At 53.6% G+C, this 12,916-nt stretch overlaps 1 long non-coding RNA gene across 1 annotated transcript; it reads left to right on the top strand.

The window, feature by feature from the left end:
* The first annotated feature begins 2,586 nt into the window (after positions 1 to 2,586).
* LOC122430129 lies at positions 2,587 to 7,880 on the top strand. Its single transcript, XR_006266235.1, has 4 exons — positions 2,587 to 2,886; positions 4,554 to 4,611; positions 5,400 to 5,496; positions 6,887 to 7,880. It is a non-coding gene; the product is annotated as an uncharacterized LOC122430129 (long non-coding RNA).
* The last annotated feature ends 5,036 nt before the right edge of the window (positions 7,881 to 12,916 follow it).

The following is a 12,916-nucleotide window of genomic DNA, read 5'->3' as shown; positions in this document are numbered from 1 at the left end:
AGGGAGGAAGAATACTCAGGGTACAAAGTAGCCTGCACAAAGGCTTGTGGGGGGAAATGGAAGGAGGCAGGAGGAGGCTGGGCTGGTATGAAAACCTTGGGGCTGGTGAAGGAAACCCAGATTCACAAACATCCCCAGAAAAAGGGCTTTCCTTACAGGCAACCTTGGCTAAGTGACTTAATCTCTCAGAGCCTCAGTATCTTCATCTGGAAAGTGGGCACCCTTCCCCTAGACTTGTTACGGGGATTAAATGAGACAAATTGTGCAATAGCGTCTGGCACATACTAAGTGTCAATACCAAATAGCAATAAAGTGAAAGTGAAGTCGCTCAGTCGTGTCTGACTCTTTGCGACCCCGTGGACTGTAGCCTACCAGGCTCCTCCATCCATGGGATTCTCCAGGCAAGAATCCTGGAGTGGGTTGCCATTTCCTTCTCCAGGGGATCTTCCCGACCCAGGGATCGAACCTGGGCCTCCCACATTGCGGGCAGATGCTTTAACCTCTGAGCCACCAGGGAAGCTCCAAATAGCAATAACATACTATATATAATACAATATTATATTACAAATAATATACTATTATTTACTCTTTTCTGAGCCCCAATTCTCCTTCCGGCAGCAGAATCTGGGCTCCCTTTCAGTATCTGTTTAAGAAATTCGTTCTTCTCACATGTGTGGTTCTCCTTGCAGCAGACAGCAGCCATCCCTGGGTAGGGCAGGGCAGAGGCTCCCCTGTCCATTACTCAGGGTTTCCAAGACCCTGGCAGGGACTCCCTTGCTCTCCTCCTCTCTGGGCAGCTCCCAGCTCCTGAGGGACAGGAAGTGAGTGTGTTTGGAGAGGGGGGAGTCCTCCCTTAGTTATTGTACCTGGAGTCAGCATCCCAGAGCCAGCATCCCAGAGCCAGGCCCTGGGGCTCTGGGTGCTGGCTGCACTAGGCAACCTACTACTACTACTATTATTACTAGGACCTGAAGGGGTCCTGATGGCTGGGGAGTCAGGCAAACTATGTGCTGGCCTGGGCTCTTGCACAGACTTGCCAGTGTGACTGCTGGGCAAGTCTTTTCCCCTCTCTGAGCCTCAGTTTGCTTTGCGATTCAAAAAAGGAGAAAAGAATGATGATTCCGTGATCTGATGTAAGTTATTCAGGTGAGACAGGGGAAGTTAAGGAAACCAGGGAGTTTAACCAATAGAGTCCAGTCACTGAGACTCAAAGAGAAGCGATTGGGGAGGATTTTCTTAATAGCTCTCCCCAATTGCCCAGGTCACCGCAGGAATGGAGACCGAGTTTGACTAACTCCCTGACTCGGGGAACACAGCCGTCTGCTTTTCTTCCCTGGTTCCAGCCCAGCCTCTTCCAGGGGCTTTAACCCTGTTTACAGAAATGGGAATTTGCATGATGAAAATAACTCTAGCCGGACTGCGATTTTACTGAGCTTGGCACAGGGCTCGGAAAAAGCGGCTGCATAGCCAATTACTGGAATTTTTAAACACAAATAATATTTTATGGGATCAGTGGGCTGGCGCGGGGCCGCCGCACCCGGCGCGGCTCCTCCGCCCACAAACAAGCTCCGATTGTACGGCGGGAGAGCGCGCCAGCCCGGGGCTGGGAGGTGGGTGGGGGTCCGCGGGCGGGCCGGGGTCCCGGCGCGGGCAGGTGCAGCGCGGGGCTCGACGGCGCGGGCTCTGGCGGGCAGAGAGCGTTGGCGAGGCCCCGACGGGGGTGGGGAGCGCCGGGCGCCCAGCTCACCTGCAGCGCCGCGCCTGGAAGCGTTTAGCGCGAGAGGGCGCGCCCAGCGCGAGGCTCCCCCGCCCGGCGGCCGCCCGCTGGGCCTGGCCCGCGCCCCGCGCCCTTGGCATAGCCGTGGCCGCCGCGCCGCCTCCGGAAGGCCGGTTTCCCGGAACGGCCCGAGGGCGGCGGGGAATCCGCGCAGAGGCCCTGGAGCCACCCCTCTCCTCCCCGATCCCGCCCGAGGCGAGCTGGCGCGCTGGGGAAGCCGACGCCCGAGCCCCGGGCTGCGCGCGAGGCCGGCGCCGGTCTAGGGCACAGTCCCAGGGACAGGGACCTCCCCCGTGTCCTTCTAGGGGTCCCCATTCCTGCGAGCCCCGAGCCCGGGGGGGGCCTGGCCCTCCCGGCAGCCGCGCACTCACTGCCGGGGGCTCGTCGCCCCGCCGTCCGCCCGCCTTCCCCGGCCGGGCGCCCGGCCCCAGCACGCACAGGGTTAAGCGGGAGCAGGTGTGTCGCCAGATGCCGCTCACCACCCCTCTCCCCCGCAGCCCCGTCGGCCTCCTCCTCCGCCCACCCGCTCAGAACCAAACAGTCCCAAATAAAAGTGCTATTGTTGCCTTTCCCCACCCCCGCCGCTGCCCCGCCACCTGGAGCGGGGCCCGGTCCCCTCTTCACCTGCCCCGGGGCCGGCCGGGGGGAGGGGAAGTGGGGCCTCCGAGCGGGGACTTCCGCTCCCCCTGGGCCTCCAGCTTCCCCGCCCCCAGCGCTCCCAGCAAGGACCCTTGGGTTAAGGCCGGGGGGCGGGGGGCAGGGCGGGGGACGTGGTTTTGGGGGGGGAGGTAACGTGGGGGGGGGTTGTTCCTTTCTGACCCAAGAGCGGGGTTCTGACCTCCCCGCGCCCCTCTCTCCAGCCCCCCATTCTCACTGGCTAGACCGCGGCGGGGTGTGCGAGGCTGGAGAACAGTAGGCCCTGTCGAGGCGCCCAGGACGGTGCCAGCCTCGCTCGGCAACTGGCAGCTGGTATTTTTAAAACAGTATTTGTCCCTCAGCAAGTCAAGGAGGGCGGGGTAAGAGTAAGGACTCCCTTTTACCGACCGGGGAGCGGAGGCGCGCGGAGGTGAAGTGTCTAGCCCAGACAGGAGGCTGGTCAGAACTCAGAGGTCTGTGGGCTCCCCTGGCACCGCCGGGCCTCGGGCGTTCATTGGATGGACAAGGAGTGGGGGACCCCAGAGACTGGCAGTCTGGCACCGCCTCGGATTCAGTGTAGGCCGTTAGACTAGTTACTCCTCCCCAGGTTTCCTCTGGTCTTAAATCGATGGGGGTGGGGTGGGGGGTGGACCAGCGTGATTCCTTATTTCCCTTAACTCCAAGAAGCTGGCTGACCCCCGGAGGTCTGGGGGCCCGGGGTGGGACCCCACGTAGGAGCGAGGCAGCCGCGGCCTGTCGGAGGGAAGAAAATGTTTCCCCTTTCGCTCCCCATCTCCGCCAGCCTCCCCCGCCCTGCGCCCTGCCTCCATCCCTCCTGCTGGCCCCAGGGAGGCTGAACCACGAGGTTAAATAAATATCTGACGGTGACTCAAGGAAACGAGTCAAGACCGTTGCCGGGAGAAGAAACCCAGACCTCAGTGAAGATCCGCCCCCGAGTCCGAGCGGCCCCCGCTCCGCCCCTGATATGTGTGTGCTGAGCCCTAGCCCCCCTCGGGTCTCGCCTAAGAGCCCCAGGATAGCCACCCCCTCTCGCGGACCTGCTCTTGCTTGATAGTTGGCACTGCTGAGGCTGGGGGCGCGCGCGCAGGGTTACCGTATTTCCTTTCCCTGCGCCCTGGGTTTTGAGCGCAGGTATTTAACTTCTCCAACCCACAGGAAGAGTCCTGTCCCTACTGTGGCAGGTCGGGAGGCTTGAGATTTTGTTTTTGTTCTCTTAGCTCTCCTATAACCTCTCTCCTGACCTACCTGCTTGTCAGTCCTGTTTCCTATCTCCACCTGAACGTTTAGTGGACATCTTGAACTCAACGTGTTCAACTTTGAAATTCTTATCTTCCCCCGAGACCTGCTCCTTTTTGTCTTCTCCATCTCTGAAAAGGGCAACTCCATCCTTCCAGTTGCTCGGGAAGAAAATCTTAAGAGTTATTCTCAACCCCTCTCTTTTTCTGTCATTCATCCAAATGCTTTAGCGAATCTTGTTTACATTACCTTCAAAGTATGTCCAGAATCTGCTTGCTACCCTTCACCACTTTACCCCCCTTACCCCCACCTCCGCCCTGGTCCAACCCACCAGCTTCTCCTGCCGGGAATAACTCAGCACCTCTTGTCACTCTGCATCCCTTGTCCCCTCAGTCTGTTCTCAGCAGAGCAGCCAGGGTTATCTTTTAAAAATCAACGTCAGATCCTGTCCCTCTTCTGCTCAAAAATTGAATGGGTGCACATCTCACTCAGAGAAAAGGATCCTTCAAAGACCCCAGAGGATCTGATCAGTGCTCTGCCCTTGCCTCCCACTCCTCTCCCCTTCACTCTTCTCCAGTCAGTATTGTACGGGCAGGGCGGCACGTGTCTGCCTCAGGACCTTTGCACTTGCTATTGCCTTTGCCTGGAACAATCTTTTCCCAGATCCCTAGAGTGCTTTATCACTCATTTTGCTAAGGTTCTTTTCTACCCTCCACCAACCAATACCCCAGGCTCCCCATCTCCCTTCCCTCACTTTGCATATCTCAGTAGCTTTTATCACCATCTAATATAGGCTACATACTTACCTGCTAATTTGTTTGTCTGTCTCTTCCATTGTAGATGCTATGATGTCAGAGACTTTTTTTTTTTTTTTTTTTTAAAGCCTCGGCTCAGGACTTCCCTGGTGGTCCAGTGTTTAAGAATCTGCCTTCCAATGCAGGGTACGTGGGTTCAGTTCCTGGTTGGTGGGTTCGATTCCAGGTCATGGAGCTAAGATCCTACATGCTATGGCCCGTGTACCACAAGACCCTGTATGCCGAACCAGAATTCCATGCAGCTGAATACACACATACATGCATACATAAATATTTTTAAAAATCCACTTATTTAAAAAAATGTCTCAGATAGAGAACAGAGTTTCACACATAGTGAGCACTTGGTGACTATTTGTTGAATGAATGAGTAAATGAAGGAATGACCCAGCCACCTTCCCTTTCTGGACCTTACTTTTCTCACCTGTACAAGTGAGTTGGATCCAATGAAAGCCCCCTCGGCTTTGAGAGTCCCATGGGGGACTCCAGCCAAGCCAGGGGGAATGTCTTCTGTATAAAATATCCCCAATGGGAGTGATTTAGAGGGGTTGAAGGTGGGCTGAGGAGGGTTCTGAAGTATCTTCAGAAATCTGGAATTGTCACCTTTTCCTGATACTTGAGGGGTCAGGAGAGAAAAGGGGGGAGCAGTGTGCTAATCAGTCATTCAGTTGTTCAGGCCGAATGCTCTTCAAACGCCTTTACCAGAGGGTCCCCAGGGCAGAGGCACTACCGTAGAGGGAGAAGGGGGCAGTAACCAAAATGAGTCTTTGATGGCTGAGCTGAGCTTTTATAGACACTGGGTGTCCGAGATGAATAAGACTCAGTTCCCTTTCTGGGGAAGCTCAGACTAGTATCTAATAACTTTTAAACAATGATTGGTGTATTGTAATCAGGAAGCTTATTTGGGGGGCCTACAGGAGAATGATCGCAACTCTACCCATGGTGGGTGCAGATGTCAAAGGAGGCTTCCTGGAGGAGGTGACACACCCGAGCAAGACTTGAAAGATAAATGAGGTGAGTAGGGCTTTTGATGACGGCATGACTGTATGCCAGCACTTCTGGATCATGGAAGTGATTCGGTAAGAGATGAACGCTGTGATTTGGGAAGGTAAGAGCAAGGGGTAGAAAGTGGAACCAAGGTGTTACCTTGCTCTGTGCCTACAACACCAGGCAAGGCAGAGGACGCTTACATATGGAGGTTGCAGCCTCACCCAGAGCACCCACTCATTCATTCAGGAAGCATCCCTGAAGGTCTCCCATGTGTCCAGCCTGGGGCAAGACCCCAGAGGAGACCTGGGCCAGTGGACAGGACACTTGGGCCATCAACAGCTCTGGTCCAGGTTGGCTGTGTGACCCTGGGTGAGCCTGGAGCTTGTCTGAGCTTTAGTTCTCCCAACGGTAGAGGCAATAGATAATTTCACCTGCACTGTATGACTCATGGAGTACACTGAGGATCAAATGAGATAAGCTCATCATATGCACTTACAAGTGTATGACAGAGAGACAAGAACTAACATAAAGCAAGGTCTCAGTCCTTCAGGAGCTTGGAGTATGGTCTTTGTAGCTTACAGCCCCCTCCCTTGCTCTCCCAACTTTTTTCATCTGGGTTTGGCAGCCCCTTGGGACTGGCTGACTCCCACCATAGCCTTGCACTTATGCCTAGGCTTCCTTCCTGACCCCAGACATCCTTAGAAGGCTCCCCCTTGTGGCACTTCCTGGAATAACAAACCAGGTCTCTGATAAGACATGGGGCCAGACTGACCACAAAGAGGGAGCTGGAAGAACCCAGAAGAGGAAGGACCTGAAGACCTGGGAAAGGATCGGGACAAACCTGCAAAGGAAGTAAATCCTGAAACAGAATGTTAGATTGGAAGGGACCTGGGCCCTCCTCCCAGACCCCATTTTACAGATGAGGAAACTGAGGTTCAGGGAAAAGGAAGTTAGGGGCAGGACCATGACTCAGGTGTCCATCCACTCCTATGCTGGGTTCATTCTGTCACACCAAGTACCGAATGCAATCCAACTCAATGAACAGTGTATATTGCAAATTCCCTCTATGTCTGGCAGCATACCTCCTAAGGGCCTCAGACTAAGCAGGAGTCTCTCCCAGGGCAAAGATTAACAAATGCCAAAGACTCTGTAGCCGGAGAGGCTGGTATAACTTGAGTTTATGTATTCTGGATCCAGAGATCAGAGATTATACCACTCACCTGGATTTTTTTCTTTTTATTGGGGTCTGGTTATAGGGATGAGGCTGGGGACACAGCTAAACCCACATCTAAATGACCAACTCAACCAGAGGGGTGGGTGCACTGTGGTGTGTGTGTTGTAGTTGCAAGTATGGAGTGCTTTATCCAAAAATTTTCTAACCTACATCTTTTAATTTAGCTCTTGCTATTATTAGCCCACTTTAGAGATAACAGTGAAAGGACCAAGTGATTTGCCAAGGTCAAGAAGAACATTGAGGAAAGACCATTGTGGTGCATACAGAGGCACCGACAGACACATCACTTGCCCGTGAGACTGTCTCGTTTTTATTGAGCTGCTTTTGGGAGGAAGTCCTTACAACCTGCAGTCCTTTCCTACCACAGAGGAGATTTCTGCTGGCTTCCAAGAGGGTTTGCCAGCCTGCCCTGAGCTGGGGGGCTTTCAAATAGCTTCATTTGGCTCACTAGCTGGTTGAGGGGAGGCCTGGATTTCTGGTCACCCCAGGGATTGGAAAGCAAAGCTGGGCTCGAGGGCCACTGTGAAAATGGACCAGGAGCCAGGAAAGACGCGGTTTCTGTGTCCCGTTGCTTCATCAGCAGGATGCTAAGTGGATAGAGAAAAGCCTGGGATCGGGCGTGGAGCACAGTGCGTCCTGGGTTCAAGCGCTGTATGACCCTGCACGTTGCAGAGCAGCGGTCGGGAATGCAGGCTCTGGAGCCAGGCTGCCTGGGTTCACCTCCCAGCTTCCCCACTTAATAGATCTGTGGGACTTCCCTGGTGGTTCAGCGGTAAAGAATCTGCCCCCCAGTGCAGGGACTCAGATTCTATCCCTGGTATGGGAAAATTCCACAGGCTGCAGAGCAACCAAGCCTTGGAGCCCGAACGCTTCAACAAGAGAAGCCGCAGTAATGAGAAGCCTTCACACCGAAACTGGAGAGGAGCTCCAGCTCGCCACAACTAGGGAAGAGCCGGTATGCAGCAATGAAGACAGCACAGCCAAACATAAATGAATAAGATAAAATAAATAGATCTTGGCCTCGGCTTCACCTCTCTGAGCCTGTTTTCTTATCAGTAAAATGGGGGAACAGTAGTTCCCACCCAAAGATTTTTGGAAGCCTTATATGAATGAATCATGTGATGTACTTAGGAAAATGCCCAGCAATATAGTAAGTGCTCAATAAATGCAGTCTATTATTAGAAAAGACCCATCTGAGTTACAAGATCATCACCTGTGCAGTGAAACGGGCTCTGTCAGTCGAGTGATTTCTGGTTTGGTGACCACAGCTCTCTGGGGAAGGTTTTTTTTTTTCTTTTCCCCCCAGGAGGGGCAAAACTATAGAAAATAAAGCTTGGCACATTTTGTGGTGTAGCTTACAGAAGATTTGAATGTTTCCCTAAGAGCATGAGTTTTACAGGGTGGAGTCACAGGACCAGAGATTCCTGGACCTGTTATTCTATAACTCTGAGGTTATCTTCTCAGTCTGGAGGGTGTCAAGTCCAGGGACTACCCTGCTGAATGACTGGGGACCCTGATCCTAAGCCTGGCAGCTTAAGCCTTGGTGCCCAGAGGGCATGTTGAGGTGAGTCCTGGGGAGCTGAGTTTCCTGCATTGTCCTGCATCCCAGCCTGTCCCTGGAGGGTAGATTTTGGGGGAGGAGGAAAGAGAGGCCTTTGTGGGAGAAGGCAGGCAGAGAAAGCTCCTTGCCCATCATGTTTACTGAACTGCACTGAATTATGACTAAATGCCAAGATCTGGCTTCAGGCTATTGACTAAATCATTTAGGGGTTGACAGAGGAGGGAGGGAGGGGACATGGGGGAGCTTGGGGGAGAATGTTCTTGTAATTCTTCAGTCTGAGGTACATTAAGGAGCCATAAGCCATGTCGAGAGCTTGAATTACATTAGAGAGATTATCCTGTTACAGTTCATAATCCTGGATAATATACCGTCTCGGAGCACACCTGCCCATGATAAATCTCACCCCATCACGGCCTGACCCTGGGGACCCAGGGAGGCTGGGGCAGCTGGCAGGGGCTAGCTGCGCGGACACAGCCTCGTCAGAGGCACCTGTGAGGCCTTCTGACTCATCTTCTTGCCCCAACACCTGCCTCAGCTCAGAGGGAGCGGATGGAGCCCCGAGCTTCAAACTTCTCTGTCTGCATTCAAGGCGATTGGCATCCTAGCGCCCCTCTAGCCATAACCCCCATCCCACGAGCCCACCTTCTGCTCTGGGGGGACAGATTCTTGGCGTCCCTGTCCCCAGGCTCTCCTCTCCCTGAAAGCTTTCCCCTTAATCTCTCCAAACCCAGCTGGCATTTCATGGTCCCTGAAGACTTGGTAGAGAACACAGTGACATTCCCTTCCCTCCAGTTCACAGCACTGACAGCCCTGGTGAATGGGTGTGTCACCTGCCACCTACGTGTTTCTGAGCCTCCACCTCCCCAGCTAGGGCACAAGTACCACGAGATCAGGAGTCGTAACTACAACCACAGCACTTAGCGCAGAGGTGCTTGTCCACGGTCATGCAACTAGTTAGTGGCAGAATCAGGCTTCAAACCCCACTTGCCTGGCTCCAGAGTCTGTGCTTTTGGCCCCCAGGGAACACTGTCTCTCAGACCTGAAAACTCTGTCCTGTGTCACCTGTGGACCTCCTGCCGTATCCTTCCTGGATTCTATTTGCCTTACATTGAGGATCGTCATGAGTGAGGGATGACCCTCGTGGTGGCTCTTAGGGTGTGATGGTACCCGAGCCTCCTAGCTTCACCCCCAGCCTTTTCAAGCGGCCTGCTCCTTTGCATGACCTCACTAACACCCCCAATTGCGTGGGGCCCTGTCCCAGTCCTAACATTCTGTCTCCTGCAGGTCATTTCTTGGCTCCCAGCTCCAAGCAGTCCCAGAGGTGTCTGGGGACCTGTCCCTGCTCTCTCTCTGCATGACACCCCAAACCCCGTCAGCCTCAGATTCTACTTTACCTTCCTTCCCCAGCCCCACATTCCATGTGTACCTCTCCCTGGGGGAATGGAAAAGGTACCTTTCTAGATTTCCTGGGGTGAGCTAAGCTACTAGGGCTTCAGCAAAAGCCACTCCAGGTCTCCTAAAAAGAAGCCACAGGAACTTCTCCGGTGGTCCAGTGGCTAAGCACTCTGTGCTCCCAAAGCAAGGTGCCAGGGTTTGATCCCTGGTTGAGGAACTAGATCCCACATGCTGCAACTGAGAGATCCTGAATGATGCAACTAAAGATCCCATGGGCCACAGCGAGGATCAAAGATCCCACGTGCTGCAGCTAAGACCCAGCATCACCCAATAAATAAATAAGATGTGCTCACCAAGCGTCAAGCATTGGGTTATGCTTTTTACCCGCATCATCTCATTTACTTCAGGCCGGCCCTGTAAGACAGGTAATTTCTACAGATGAGAAAATTGAGGCTTAGGGCAGTTAAACACAGTGTCACAGGGCAGAGATGGGATTCAAACCCACGCCTGCTAGTTCCAGAGTTTCTGCGCCTCTTCCCTGATGCCACCCTGCTTCCTGATGGCAAGTGCCAGAATACCCAGCTTGCCTACCCAGGCCCCACTCCACGCAAGCCGCCCTTCTCGCCCCTGCAGGCATCTCTAGCACCCGAATCTCTGCCTTCTCTCTTGCCAACTTCCAGAACTCCTCTGGATTCCAAGTCACTCACGTGCATCAAGGATTCCTCCCCTCTCTGAGTACCCTCCCACCTTTCACGCAGAGATGGAACATGACAGTTTGACCATCCACTCATCCATTTATTCCTATCATTCTCATGGAATCCTGGAATATTAGGGCTAAAGGGGCTTTAATGATTATCTGGTCCACGGCTTTTAAAGCAGAATGCAGGGGACTTCTCTGGTGGTCCAGTGGTTAAGAGTCCACTTTCCAACGCAGAGGACAAAAGTTCGATCCCTGGTCCGGGGACCTTTAAGATCCCACATGTCTCAGGGCAACTGAGTCCCTGCACCACAACTAGAGAAGCCGCAACCACTGAACCGGTACACTCCAGAGCCCCTGCTCAGCTCTGTCCGACTCTTTACGACCCCATGGACTCTATGTAGCCCACTAGACTCCTCTGTCCCTGGGATTTTCCCAGCAAGAATACTGGAGTGGGTTGCCATTTCTTACTCCAGGGGATCTTCCTGACCCAGGGATAGAACCTGTATCTCTACGTCTCCTGCACTGGCAGGTGGGTTCTTTACCACTAGCACCACCTGGGAAACATCAAAATAAAGACCCAGTAGAGTAAAAAACAAAACAAACCAAAAGAACCCAGAATGCATTTTTCACTGAAAGTCGTCTGTGAAAGTTCTATAGGGAAATCAGATGCATGAGGACTTGCGGGGTGATGGGAGATTGGGAGTAGTATCCAGGGTCCTGCCTTCTGGCTCCACCCTTCCTCCTGCTCCGTACTCTCAGAGTGCAGTTAGCCCTGGGCTGTGTCCAGACACCCAGCCCACGAGAACCTGTTGCTTTCAGTCACTAACTAAGGGATGGCCAGGCTTCTTGCTCGCTGTGGGCCCGCAGGACCTCTCCTCTCCTCATGAGCCCTACAGGCAGACAACCAGACTTCTTACACAGCAGCTCAGAACTCCCTGAAGCATGCAAGTGGGAGATTCCAGGCCTTCTCAAGACGAAGGCCCAAAAGAAGAACGACTTCACTTCTGCCGCATCCTCTTGGCTAAATTCAGGGGGAGAAGAAATAAGCTTCATGTCTTAGTGGAGGAAGGACAAAGGATCTGCAGTCATCTTTAACCCACCACCATCTGTGTGACCTTGAGCAAGAAAAATTACTTAACCTTCCTAATTTTCCATCTGTGTTCTCATCTGTGAAGAATAAATCCATGGACTCCATGGAAATCCATGGGAAGTACTCAGAACAGTGTCGGGCACATAGTAAGTACTCACTACATGTTAGCTGGTGCTGGTTTTATTTCTAACCCATATGCCTAGCACTGTGCTAGGCAACTGGTGGGGGGAGGGAGGGCTATAAGAATAGTGGCAAAAACAGTTTATACTCTTGATAATAAATAATCTAGTTCATGAGATAAAATTAACACACGCTGAGATCAAAGTACTAATTCAAGGCATTGTGTAATTAAAGAGCCCATGAGAGGCACAGATAACATATTTGAGGAAGCTGGAGGACAAAGAGGCTGGACGTGGGGGCTGGGTGGCCAGTGAGGGCTTTCAAGGAAGGAGGGGTGCGCATGGAGGGGAGGACAGTCCAGTGCTTCAGCACAGACTCAGCCGAGCTCCCTGCCTTCAGATCTTAGCTCTGCCACTTTCTGGATGTGCCTCTGTGATCTTGCAAGATGAGCAGCCTCTCTATATGTCAGTTTCCTTTCTGTTACGTGTGTGTATCTCCCAGGGCTCCAGTGAGGAGTAGCTGACTTACTTCCTATGAAGGGCAGCAGTGTCTGACATGGAAGAGCTGCTCAGTGAGCTGAGTTGACCTCATCAGCCCTCCTAGGAGGAGACTTTGGCTAGGTGGAGAGGAGGGACAGGGCTCTCCGGGTGGATGGACACAGGGACTGCAGGTGTAAAGTGGGACTGTGCCTGTGTCTCTGCTCGGGGATGGGGAGAGTGCGACTCTGCCCCGGTGGAAGTGTTCGGGAGTGAGGGTGGGGGCATGGGCAGCAGGAGCCAAGGCAGAGAGGAGTGCGAAGGGCAGACTGTGGAAGTCTTCAAGCCCAGCTAGAATAGTTTGGGCTTGATCCTCACAGCTTTCCAACAAGAGAGGGATGCCATCTGGGCTGTGTGTGAAAGAGCCCCCGGCAGTGGCGTGCAGGTGGATTAAAGACGAGAGAGATGGCTTAGGAGACCATGGCCACAATTCAGGCATGGAATGGGCAGGTCCCAGACCTAGGTGGTGGCGGAGGGAAAGGGAGGGACTGGCCACCTGGAGAGGGAAGTCACTGCAGCTCTAGGGGAGCCTCCTGCCCATCCACCCACCACGCCCGGCTTCTGGCTTCTACTCTGGCTTCCTCCCTTCCGGGTCAGGCTTTTTGAAGGCTGCATCCAGGAAGGGGGAGCACAGGGTCAGCCCCACCCCCAGAGAAATGACTGGACCCCATCTGGTCCCCAGTGTGGACCTCTGCCAAGAGAAGCAGTTCTGGGAGGGGGAACCCAGCCCTGGCTCTGTGTGTGTGTGTGTGTGTGTGTGTGTGTGTGTGTGTGTGTATGAGACAGAGATTGTGTGCGTGTTAAGAGA

This window comes from Cervus canadensis, chromosome 28, assembly GCF_019320065.1.
Source record: "Cervus canadensis isolate Bull #8, Minnesota chromosome 28, ASM1932006v1, whole genome shotgun sequence".
NCBI lineage: Eukaryota > Metazoa > Chordata > Mammalia > Artiodactyla > Cervidae > Cervus > Cervus canadensis.
This window is presented reverse-complemented; position numbering and strand designations above follow the sequence as displayed.